We start from the raw sequence: 13,638 nt of genomic DNA on the forward strand, positions 1-13,638 counted from the left end.
TTACTGAAGTGTGTTTTATGCCCGTGAGTCGGCACGGTTTTCTTGCGACTCAAGGCAGCAGAGCTGGAGCATTTGGGCAGAAGGTATCTCATAGCCTGGGACGCTTTTTGTGCCGTTGTGAAACGCTCTGCAAAGCCATCCACCGCGCCAGCGGATGTGTAGGCCCTACCCGCTAAGGCCGAGGTCGTCCTGCAGGGCTTAGACGGGTGAGAAGCCTTAGCTTTCCAGCCAATCATCGAGGATTGGCAGAGGTGCGCCACCACGGCTTCCTCAAGCGGAGGCAGCCGCGCGTAGCCTTTTCCTCACCGCCGTTGATGGTTGAAAGCACAGACGAGAAGAGAGACATAGGCGTGCAGAGTAGGGGGCGCGCCACGATTTCGCCAGCACCTCGTGGACTTCTGGGAAGAACGGGACAGTTCTCTGGCGAGGGGCCTGCTGGCGCCCCGGCAGAAACCACTCGTCCAGCCTGCTGCGTGCAGGCTTTTCAGGCAAGGCCCAGTCCAAGCCGAGCTTGCTGACGGCCTTATTGAGGACGCAGATTAATTCTGCGTCCACATTTCCCACCTTGGAGTCGCTGCGGTGCTGAGACGGAGAGGGGGCGGGGTCTTCGAAGGAGCCCGACCAGTCCTCAGCGTCAGATGCCTCCAATGAACACCGAGTCATTGCACGGCTCCTTATCATATCCCCTGAACGAGATGAGACCCCCGGCATTGAGGGGGGGTGCTGGCCGTGCTGGAAAACATCACAGGCAACATCTCTCTCTGAGGAGACAGTGAGGCATGCAGGAACCGGGCCGGCGTGAGCTCACCGACCTTCTGATACTCAACCCTCTGACTCCGACGTTTTTTCCACCGAGGTTCTGCAGGAAAAGGGAACATGAGAGCGCGAGGGGTGGGGTTGCACTCTGAAAAGAGTGCTATCCATGAGCGCAGTGAGAGCAGCTGGACTCGCTGAGAGCGGCGTCAGCGCAGGGCTTTCCCAGGCACACACACTCACTGTGACCGATGCAGAGAGGCTCTGCATGTGCCACATGTGTGGTTCGGCATTACAACGCTGTTTGCTTTTTTGTGAAAGCTTATTATTATGAAAGGATACGCCAGTGTTTCGCCGGAGAGCACAGGGGAGACAGTGCGACAGCTCGCGGGATCGCTGGCGATTGAGCGCGCTGATCAGTCAGCCCGCTGGCTCGCTACTGGATCAGGCCGGCTGCTGGCTCGCTGCAGGCTCCACTTGACTCAGCGAGATGGCGTAGGCTTCGATGTAGAGACGATCAGCAAGGTCCGAAGATCATCGCTGAAGAATATTAAATCTGAATCCATGGCAATTCGAGTGTCTTTTATAGGTGGATTCCCCCTGGAATTTCCGCTCGGTTTCGGCGGGCTTCGCACCGATTGGTTCGCGCAGTTACGCCACTCTTCCATTGGTTCGTGCAGTTCCCACTGACCAGCCAATAGCGTGCGAGTAAGCCTCAGCACTGTATGGCTGTGCAGTAGCACTGCATTATTTTATGAATGCTTCAGTATTTCGGAGAAAGGAGTTTTCCCCTAGCATCTTAAGCTAAGACGCAGTACGACTGACCGTTCGAAAGGGAATGGAAGTTCAATGGCATCGCTGTCGAGGAGTAAGCTGGTGAAGTGGATTTACTTATTGTAAAGTTAACAAAAGTTATCATGAGGATTGTAATGTTTAACGCAGATGTCTTAACAAATGTCAGTAGACAGGGAAGATTTGAAAACGAGCCGTTCATTCATAAATGCGTAAGATCGCTGTGAAAATACAGACCGGAAGACAAAAGACAACAAGGTAGCGCTGAAAAAATGTTTTGGCATTTTTTGAAAGTTTAAATCACGCCAGCAGAAAGTTTGTCTGCAGCTTGTAACGTTACGGAATAAAGATGAGTTTCGATCGGAAACTGGCAAAAGACTTTGCAAAGGATTTCAAAAACATGAATGGAATTGTAAGTATACTTTATACATCATGTATAACTTATTACAGCCTAAACCATGTTTTTGTGGGAAACAAGCATTAATGTGCTGTCGTTATAATTGCTGAAATTCGGTTTCAGAGATTAACAGGGGTGCGTTTCCCAAAAGCAATTTCCACTGGGGGCCGCGCGTTGAAAATACATGGTCAAGCCAGCCGCACTTTTTTTTTTAGTATGAGCGTCTAATCGTGCACTTACGGTATAGGTGCTGGAAGAGGTCAAAATTGATTTTAAGACTCTATTTCTGCTATTTTCCATCTTATTAGGACACAAATAATACAATATCATGATTTTTTTTTTATTGAATTATCATACATCAATAATTTTTTTAAATTTGTATTGTTAATTTTAATGTTTTTATATATATTATACATGAATTATTATACTTTATTAATGTTCAATTTAATATTAATGTTAATTATCATACTCTCATTTTTTTGCATTTTTATTGTTTTATGTTTGTATATATAAAGTATACATTCATTATTATACTTTATTTATTAATATTTATTTATTTACTTACATTTTTCATGTTAATGTAAATGACAACATTTTAATCTTTTAATCTGTCGATTATCTTTGAATTGCATATATGAGCTATAAAAACCTGATCTATGAAATATACATTCATACCTGATGTATGAAATATGATACTCAAAACACACACACACACACACACACACACACACACATTTTATATACATACTGTATATAAGGGAACAGTTTTGACATTTGACGTTTACCTTCTAGCACTTACATCATGTCCCATTTTCAAACACTCATAAGTGTGACCCTGACTATTACTGTATTATTTTCAAGTCATTTTACTGTATAGTTTTGGAGAAACATAAAAGCAGACTCCCCCCAAATGTCAAAGTGCATTCTAGCACTTAAACCATGTCCCATTTTCAAACACTAATAAAAATCTTTCCCTTATAGGTTTGCTCATTCTTTCATTTGATTCCTGTTCAGAGTGATCCTGACTATTACTGTATTTTCCAGTCATTTTTACTGTACAGTTTTGGAGAAACGTAAAGGCAAATATTGTGAAATGCATCAACTGAAAAGTTAACAAATGAATTTAATCCAGTCATCAGTAGACCTCTCTGTTAGGACATATCAGATTTTGGTCTGATTTTTTAAATAGTTAAAACCTATAGTACAAGAGGTGCAGACAGAGGACGTGGGAGATTAAGTGATGGTATTTGAATAGAGTTTACGGAGTAATTTTAGTGTCATGATCTTAATTGCCCTCTATGATAAGTATACCTTTGTCTAATCAGCATACAATCAGATTTTCAGTTACTAGAAAATAAATACAGTAATAGTCAGGATCACTCTGAACAGGAATCAAATGAAAGAATGAGCAAACCTATAATAGAAGGATTTTAATGAGTGTTTGAAAATGGGACATGGTGTAAGTGCTTTAAATGCACTTTCACATTTTGGGGTGAGTTTGCCCTTAATTTTCTCCAAAACTATACAGTACAATGGCATGAAAATGATCAAAACATAAGGAAATTAATATTGAATATATGAATGAATGAATGAGGCATTTATATAGCGCTTTCATATGTACTACTGTACACCCAACGTGCTTTACAATCATATCAAGGTAACACTTTAAAATAAGGCAATAAGGTACAATAACTAAGTTAACATTATTTAATGTATTAACTATTCATGAGAAATACATTTGTTGCTGTGTTTGTTAATCTTTGTTTACGTTAGTTAAAAATACAGCTGTTCATTGTTAGTTCACAGTATATTAATGTTACAAGATTTTAATGAAGTATTAGTAAATGTTGAAATTAACATTAACAAAAAATAATAAATGTTGTATATGTGCAGTTCATTATTAGTTAATGTAAACAGTTAACTAATGAAACGTTGTTGTAAAGTGTTTCCAATTAAGACATTAATACAAAAAAATAAAGTATAAAAGAGAATAAAGAAACAACATGAATTAAGATGTTTGTGACTGCTATCCAGATGTAATGCCAAAGGTGAGTAATCCTGAAAAATGAAGGGAAAAACAAAGGTGTTTAATAATTTAACAACATACACAAATGGCACAAATGGCAAATAAACACTGGGTGCTCATTAAAATAGATATATTCACTATTTAAAGAACAATCTCGAAGAGGTCAGTGCGGAGAGCTAGGGTGGGTATTTAAAAAAAATGGATATATGGAAATCAATCGGTCGTACCCTTGGAATGGTAAGTATTAACGATGAGATCATTATGCAGGCTAGCAAATAGTGTAACTAAATTACCTTAGGTATCCAGCGCTAGTTTCGACAACATTGTTGCTTCCTTTGAAGTTGCAGTGAAAGAGGCGTAGTATGTATGTATATATATAAAGGTGTTGACTTGCCGTTGTTTGTATTCCATTATTGATTTCGTCAGCTAAATACACTGTTAGATTAGATCGATTACACTAGACTAGCTAGATTCACTGTTTAGATGCGCTCGAAACATAGCATGCTGAGGACATCTGCTGGTAAAAGACGTGTAAAGGCAACAAGAACAGCAAAATCTATAACATCAATCAATATCATTAAAGCATTTATTTTAGTATTAGTATATATAATTTATTTATAGGGGATAGTGCTAAGAAGAAGTGGATCAACATCCGGGATGCCCATCACCTAAGCAGAAAAAAAGCAGCCAGCAAAATTTCAGAAGCCATACAAATATGCCGGGATCCTGGAATTTATGATTCCACGCCTTCAGTTCAGGGAGTAAGTTAATTATCAATAATCAGAACTTTACTTTTGCTTTACACTCATGGAGTTATTTTATTATCTAACTATTTTTAAATCTCATATGAATTGTAATGCAGACCACATCTAAATTATTTTTATAGAACATCCGGTAATCTACCAGATGAGGCAGATGATGCAGAGGAGGAAAAAGATGCAGATGAGAGACAGCTAGAGTCAAAATGGCAGAAGAGGGCAGAACCAGGGAAAAAATCCAAGTCCGCATCCAAAAGAAGTGCCACTTTTGCACCATCTGCAGTTGATGCTGCAATAATGGAGTATTTGGGTAGCAGGAAACAGCATCAGGAGGATGAGCTAGATGCATTTTTAATTAAATGGCTACCTCCATGCGACAGATGCCAGTGCACACAAAAGCTAAGGTAAATTTTAAGATTCATGAGCTTGTCCATAGGGCAGAAATGGAGACAATGTATGAAGACAGTGGATCCTCTTCAGCCAGTGAATTTGAGTACACATTTTTATAGACTTCCACATACTGTTACAACTTAAAAATGTGCAGATTAAATGTCTGTAAATGTTGTGATTGCTTAAAGAATAAATGAGTCAATTAATGTGGATAGCAGCCTTTTTAGTCATTCTAGTCAATAAGTCAAATAATATTTGTAGTGTTGAGTACATTGGATTTTTTTTAATTACTTCATATATATCATGAACAGAATAGAATTAAATATAGAGATTGTGCAACAGTTAAATTCCCTATTGAGGCATTCTGCTGCTATGGTACTGCTCCAGTAGAAATAAAATAGTCCTTGTAGGCCTCCCTTATCAGAAATGCTTCCTTTGATGGATGATTCCCACACTGCTGTAGATTCTGTAGTACTGCTACTGGATTTTGCCAAACAGTCTGGTGCTTGGTGTTGGTTTGTTGGGTCAGTGGTTTTGATGATGTAGTTATGCAGGACACAAGTGGCCTTTATAACATTGTCCACATTTTGGGGCTGCAGCTTGATCCTCTTTTGGTACCACTCCCACTTGGATGCAAGGATCCTGAATGAGTTCTCCACCATCCTCCTAGCCCTTAATAGCTATAGCTATATATTTGTCTAGCCTCGTCTAGGTCCTTTCCTTGAACGGGGTCCGAAAACTTGGTCCATATATCAAACACGTTTGCATGAATTAGTATGAAACTCTGTAAACATATACGTCTCATCGGGCCGAACAACTTCCGCACTCTATGTTATTAGCTCCGCCCAGCAGGAAGTCAGCTATTATGGGTTGTTTGGAAAACGCATGCTCTGGAATTTGATATACTCCTCCTAGGGAATTCATCCGATCGGCACCAAACTCGTTGTGCATGAAGTCAAGACATTGAGGATGATAAATTGCCAGCAGATTAAAGGAAAATAAGGTCTTAAGCCTTGTATTTTTTTAAATAAGTTTTATTAATAATGTAAAGGCATAGAACCAGTTTATTTGTAGTGCATTGACAATAGTTTTATATAATTAGTTTATTAATGAAATGAATAAAAATACCTTTTTTAGGTCGTGATCTAGTGGATCACGGCTGAACGCGTCTTCTCCACACTCATTTACAAACAAACATTTTTCGCCTATCGTGCGTCTACTCTACACCCTTACCACTAAAAAGACGGATTATATCCAAGACTTCAGTCATAAATTAGTATTAATATTGATAGCATCACTGGTAGCTTCGTTGCTAACTCACTGTCCATCTGTTAAAATGGCGAATATATCAGATGTAAGTAGTCTACCTTTTGGTGCAGGTGAGGACACATTTGAGCTGCAGTCTGAGCTGGAAGCTGTTGAGAAACAGATCCACGACCTTTTATTGAGACAGGCCGAGCTGAGAGACCGGTGTTTGGCTCTTGAAACATCACGCGCCCGATGCACACAAATCAGTGTTTAACGTTACTAACCCGCTGACTCCGACCGCGTCTACTCCGTGCGTTCCTCAGCATCGGTCGCGATCAGCCATGGTCTCGTTCACTCCGGCTCCAACACGCCACCACGAAGCCTGGGTGGTTCCGCAGTGGAAGACGCGAGTTAGGTTTAGACCAAGACTCTCTCCGACCCTCCCGGTTTTCGAGTTATCCACACAAAACCGCTTCTCCCCTCTTCGCGAAACAGAACGCGATGCTGTGATCATCGGCGATTCCATCGTTCGGCACGTACGATGATACGTTAGGTAAAAGTAAGGTGCACAGTCACTGCTTTCCTGGTGCTCGTGTTTCTGAAATCGCTGCTCGCGTTCCCGAGATCCTGAACGGTGACGAGCGCGTCGGAACTGTGGTCCTGCACGCGGGAGTGAACGACATCAGGCTGCGCCAGACGGAGATTCTGAAGAAAGACTTCAGGAATCTGATCGATATGGTACGCAGCACATCGCCTGAAACAACGATCATTGTGTCAGGACCGCTTCCCACGTACCGACTAGGGCATGAAAAGTTCAGCAGATTATTTGCGCTAAATGAATGGTTAATGTCATGGTGCAATGAGCAGAAACTGCTCTTTGTAAATAATTGGAATCTGTTTTGGGAGCGTCCTAGGCTTTTCCGTGCTGATGGCTTACACCCAAGCAGATTCGGAGCAGATCTTCTGTCGGATAACATCTCCAAAATGTTAAATACCCTTTGACTAGTAACCAAAAGTCCAAATCATAGTCTCTGCTGCACCAACTTAACTGATATAAATACTAGTGTAGAACATTGCATAGAAACCGTGTCTATTCCTCGTTTAGTGAGATCAAATAATAAATCTACTGCAGGATCTAGGAAAAATCTAATTGTTATTAAAACAGAAAATGTTGCTATTAGTAAACAAAAACAATTTCTAAAGCTAGGTCTTCTAAACATTAGATCACTCACACCTAAGACAGTTATTGTAAATGAAATAGTCACAGATAATAGCTTCGATGTACTTTGCCTTACTGAAACCTGGCTTAAACCAAATGATTATTTCGGTCTAAATGAGTCTACTCCATCTGGATACTGTTATAAGCATGAGCCCCATCTGATTGGCCGTGGCGGCGGTGTTGCAACAATCTATAGAGATATTCTAAATGTTACTCAGAAAACGGGTTAGACGTTTATTTCATTTGAAGTACTTGTACTAAATGTTACGCTCTTAGATGTTTGAAAAACATCCCTATTATCTCTAGCCTTGGCTACCGTATATAGACCGCCAGGGCCTTACGCTGATTTCCTAAAAGAGTTTGCAGATTTTCTCTCAGACCTATAAGTCAATGTCAATAAAGCATTAATTGTTGGAGATTTTAACATACACGTAGATAATCCAAATGATGCGTTAGGGGCTGCGTTTACAGATTTATTAAATTCATTTGGGGTCAAGCAAAACGTCACCGGACCAACTCATCGTCTTAATCATACACTCGATTTAATTATATCACATGGAACCGATCCAACCGATATAGATATCATTCCACAAAGTGATGATGTCACTGATCACTACATGGTAACTTGCATATTACGTACTGCTGTAATATGTCATGCGGCGCCGCGTTATCAACCAGGCAGAACAATCCTGCCATCCACCATAGATAATTTCTCAAATTGCTTATCTAATCTGTCTCAGCTGCTGCCTGAACCCAAACAAACAGATGAACTAGAAGAACTAACTAGCACTATGAGCACCAGTGTTGCCAGATGTACGATAATTATCGTATTTGTACGATAAATTTGACCTCTGTACGATGTACGATCAATAATGAAAAAAATCCCATAATGTACGATAATTTCAGAGTTTTCAGTCGTTCGTCCAAACACACATCCTACCGCTTCTCTCTCTGACCCCGAATCATTTCGCAGGCTCGCCTGCCTGCACGCAAGCACACACACACACACACACACACACACACACACACACACACACACACACACACCACACGGTGTCGACCGCACGTCAACACTACACTACAGTTTTGCCGAAGAAGACAGTTCAGTTTAGATCAGTTCCATGACGGCATCCAGTTCAGTTTAGATCAGTTCCATGACGGCATCCAATCTGTACCGTAAAAGGATTCCCCAACCAACAACATCTGCCAACACAGCACAAGTGGATGTGGCATCCGATGATGACAGCGACTTAGAGACGGAATTTGAATCTTTCTAGTGTTAATTGTGCACTTTTTTCTCTCTGTCTCATAGTTTAATTATGGTCTAGTTCAAAATGTGGACTGTCGGCATATCTTTTGCACTTTGGCAAAAAAAAAAGTTAAGTAGCCAGACTTCCTCCAGTTAGTGTGAGCGTATTACACAGCTTGTTTAAATTGGCTGTAAAATTATTTGGAAAATAAAATTGTTGGAAAATAGCTATATTTTATGTGTTTGGTTCGTGTACGATAATTTTTCTCAAAAAACGATAATTTTGAGGTTTTGGTACGATACTTCGACATTTCTAATCTGGCAACACTGATGAGCACCATTCTCTCTAGAACATTGGATGTGGTTGCACCTATTAAATTAAAAAAGGTCAGAGAGAAAATTAAAGCACCATGGTACAACAATACTACGCATGTTTTAAAGAGAGAAACCCGTATTTTAGAGCGTAAATGGAAACAAACTAATTTAGAGGTCTTTAGAATCACGTGGAAAGACAGTATGTCACGTTATAAAAAGGCCCTAAAAGCGGCCAGGGCTGAGCACCTCCGCAAACTAATAGAAAACAACCAAAACAATCCAAGGTTTTTATTTAACACCGTGGCTAGACTAACAAATAAACAGACGTCACCCGAACAAAATATCCCGTTACAGTTCAGTAGTAATGATTTCATGAACTTCTTCACTGAGAAAATAGAAAGCATCAGAACCACAATTGTAAACGTTCAATCTTCAATTGCGCCTTATAATTCAGCTTCAATTATCACCCCGCAAGAACAATTACAGTGCTTTACAACAATAGAACAAAAAGAGTTAAATAAACGTATCACTTCATCTAAAACAACAACATGTTTATTAGATCCTATACCAACTAAACTATTGAAAGAAGTGTTACCTGTAGTGGAAGAGCCTCTCCTCAATATTATTAACTCGTCTTTATCTTTAGGTCATGTTCCAAGAACATTTAAACTGGCAGTTATAAAACCTCTAATTAAGAAACCACAATTAGATCATAATAACCTAGCAAATTATAGACCCATTTCAAATCTTCCATTTATGTCTAAAATATTAGAAAAAGTGGTGTCCGCTCAACTGGGCTCTTTCTTGCAACAAAATGATATCTATGAAAAGTTTCAGTCTGGATTCAGACCGCATCATAGCACTGAAACTGCGCTCGTTAAAATCACAAATGATTTACTTTTAGCTTCTGACCAAGGCTGTATCTCAATACTAGTTTTACTTGATCTTAGTGCTGCGTTCGATACTATAGATCACACAATACTCTTAGATCGACTACAAAATTATACTGGTGTTCAAGGACAAGCATTAAGCTGGTTCAAATCATACCTATCTGACCGCTACCATTTTGTCTATTTAAATGGAGAAAAATCGATCATAACTCCAGTAAACTATGGAGTGCCGCAGGGATCTGTGTTAGGCCCTCTGTTATTCTCAATATATATGATGCCACTTGGAAATATTATAAGGAAACATGGAATTAGTTTCCATTGTTATGCTGATGACACTTATATATATATATATATATATTTCATCACGGCCGGATGAAAACGCTAAATTTTCCAAATTGACAGAGTGTGTTAAAGATATAAAAGATTGGATGACGCGTAATTTTCTTTTATAAAATCCAGACAAGACAGAGGTAATACTTATCGGTTCAAAAAACCGCCCACAAAACCTTGCACAATACAACTTTAACATCATAGGATGTCCTGTTACTTTATCCTCTACAGTAAAAGACCTGGGTGTTATACTTGATTGCAACCTGTCTTTTGAAAATCATATTTCATATGTTACAAAAACTGCCTTTTTCCACCTTAGAAACATTACTAGGTAGGTAGGTAGGTAGGTTCTTTATTGATCCTTTAACAGGAAATTACAGTGTCACAGCAGCTTCATGACAGACATAACACCACATATTAGTTCAGTTTTATCCTGACCTATTAAGTTAAAAATATATATATATAACAGACTACTATAGCAAACTATGCATAAAAGAGACAAAGGTTATTTTTGTGCGTTGTAGAGTCTTATAGCAGCTGGTATAAAGGATTTCCTGTACCGCTCCGTCTTGCATACTGGTGCAATCAGTCTTTGACTGAAGGTGCTTCTGTTTATCACCTTCAGGGAGTGGAGAGGGTGTGCGGGGTTGTCCAGTATTGAGCCTAGTTTGTTTACTGCTCTAGTCCCTGCCACCTGCTGGACCGTCTCAAGTTCAGCCCCAACCACTGAGCTGGCCTTCCTGATGAGCTTGTCAACTCTGTTTCTGTCTGCTGTGTAAACTCCCTCTCCCCAGCATGCCACAGCGAAAAACACAGCACTAGCCACCACTGTGTGATAGACCCTGCAGAGCAAGGGTTGGCAGATGTTAAATGTCCTCAGCCTCCTTAAAAAATAAAGTCGGCTTTGCCCCTTACGGTACACCACCTCCATATGACTCTTCCAGTCCAGCTTACTATCCAGCTGCACACCCAGGTACCTGTGATTGGCAACCTGCTCCACCTCGTTGCCCCTGATGGTGACTGGTGTTGGCTGGATTCTTCTCCTCCTCCCCCTCCTAAAATCCACCACTATCTCCTTGGTTTTTGTGGTGTTGAGATGTAGGTTATTGTCCGCACTCCATTTCACAAAGTTGCTGATTGTTCTTCTGTACTCCTCCTCATCGTCTCCGTTGATGAGGCCGACCACTGAGGTATCATCTGAGAATTTCTGCAGGAAGCAACCATCGGTGTTGTATTGGAAGTCCGCCGTATAGATGGCAAACAGAAACGGAGCTAGCACAGTTCCTTGTGGTGCTCCTGTGCTGCTTAGAATGGTACTTGAGACACTGTTCTGTAGGCGCACATACTGTGGTCTGAGGGATAGATAATCCAAAATCCACAAGACCAATGATGGATCCACCTTCATCTTTCCCATCTTCTCCCCTAACAGACGAGGCTGGATGGTATTAAAGGCACTTGAGAAATCAAAAAAAGTGATCCGCACAGATGCATCAGAGGTGTCCAGATGTGTATAAACCCTCTGCAGCATATAGATGAGGGCATCATCTACACTGATGTTAGACTGATATGCAAACTGTAAGGGGTCCATTTTATTTGACACACTAGTCCTAATGTAAGAGAGGACAAGTCTCTCAAATGTCTTCATGACATGTGAGGTGAGTGCTACCGGTCTGTAGTCATTATGGTCGGTGGAATGTTTTTTCTTCTTTGGGACAGGGACCTGGCAAGATGTTTTCCACAACCTTGGAACCATCTGTAAACACAGGCTCAGGTTAAACAGGTGTGTTAGAATACCACATAGCTCTGCAGAGCAGGTCTTCAATAATCTGGGGCTGATGTTATCAGGCCCCACTGCTTTCCTTGGCTTCAGACCACCCAGCATCGCCCTGACCTGAGCTGGATGAAGAACTATAGGGGCTGTTGGTGGGCTGCTATGGGATGTGGAGAGGGGGCTATGAGCAGATAATATCCCAGGAGTGTTGGGAAAAGGAGGGGGAGATGGAGAAGAGGCAGCTGTGGCCAATAGACCAGATGGAGGAGGCTGAGATGGTGTGGGACAGTCAAATCTGTTGAAGAATCTGTTTAGATCATCAGCCAGACTCTGATCACCATCAGGCAACGAACCACCCTTCTGCTTCATGCCTGTGATCTTCCTCATCTTACTAAGCTACGTAATATGCTATCAGTTTCTGATGCAGAAAAGTTAGTTCATGCATTCATGACCTCGAGACTAGATTACTGTAATGCTTTATTAGCTGGTTGTCCTGCATCCTCAATAAACAAGCTACAGTTAGTTCCAAAATGCCGCCGCTAGAGTTCTTACGAGATCAAGAAAATATGATCATATAACACCGATTTTATCATCATTGCATTGGTTACCTATAAAGTTCCGTATTAATTACAAGGTATTGCTACTGACTTATAAAGCCCTAAACGGCTTAGCTCCAGTCTATTTAAAGGGACATTGTGTAGGAATTTCTCCCATCTAGTGGTGAAATTGTATTTTGCATTCAAACGAATAATGCTCTCCAGCGCCTCACTTTTTCAAATGCGCGTTGCATCTACGGTAGCCGTTATGTACCTAAAAGCTATGACAGGATGTCTTATAATAGCACTTCGAGTTTTTCTTCGGGTGAACATGTTTGTTATTTAAAACAAACTGAAACTTGAAACAACGAAAAAAAGAATGTTACAGTATGAACTACTGACTGTCAAAAACATTAACTATGGTAATTAGTAGTAATGCCTTCTTTACTCGTTATATTTTTTGAAGTATGTGCATTGTTAGATATCATCATCATCAGAGCCTTCTCTAACGTTACTTTACTCAATAGCTGCTATTCATCAAAGAGCCTGTTTAACTTTTAACTATAAATGTTCGACTGTCTATATAATAAAGTACACAACCAAGCAATGAAAAAAAAGCTTGTAATTAAGACTGTAACATTGACTTACCTGTCGAGAAGAAAGCAGGCAACTTCAGGGTCTCTTTTGAAAGCTTTCTCCTGCATTAGCTATCCTGACAGTAACCCTTGTTTTTGTAATCTCCGGTCACGTTTCCTTTTACGATCTATTTTGGACTTTTTCGACGACGAGGACTCCTTATCCTGTGACTCATATGTATGTATGAATGAACGGTGTATAAATAACCGTGCAGTGCAGCCTTTTAAACTTGCCGCGGCAGTGACAAGCGCCTCTCACTGCTCTGCGCCTCCGCTTCTGCTGACTTCAGTCACGTGACGCTGGCTCTAAACGAAACGCGTTGTGGAAA

The sequence above is a fragment of the Leuciscus leuciscus genome, assembly GCF_965113295.1.
Source record: "Leuciscus leuciscus genome assembly, chromosome: 23".
NCBI lineage: Eukaryota > Metazoa > Chordata > Actinopteri > Cypriniformes > Leuciscidae > Leuciscus > Leuciscus leuciscus.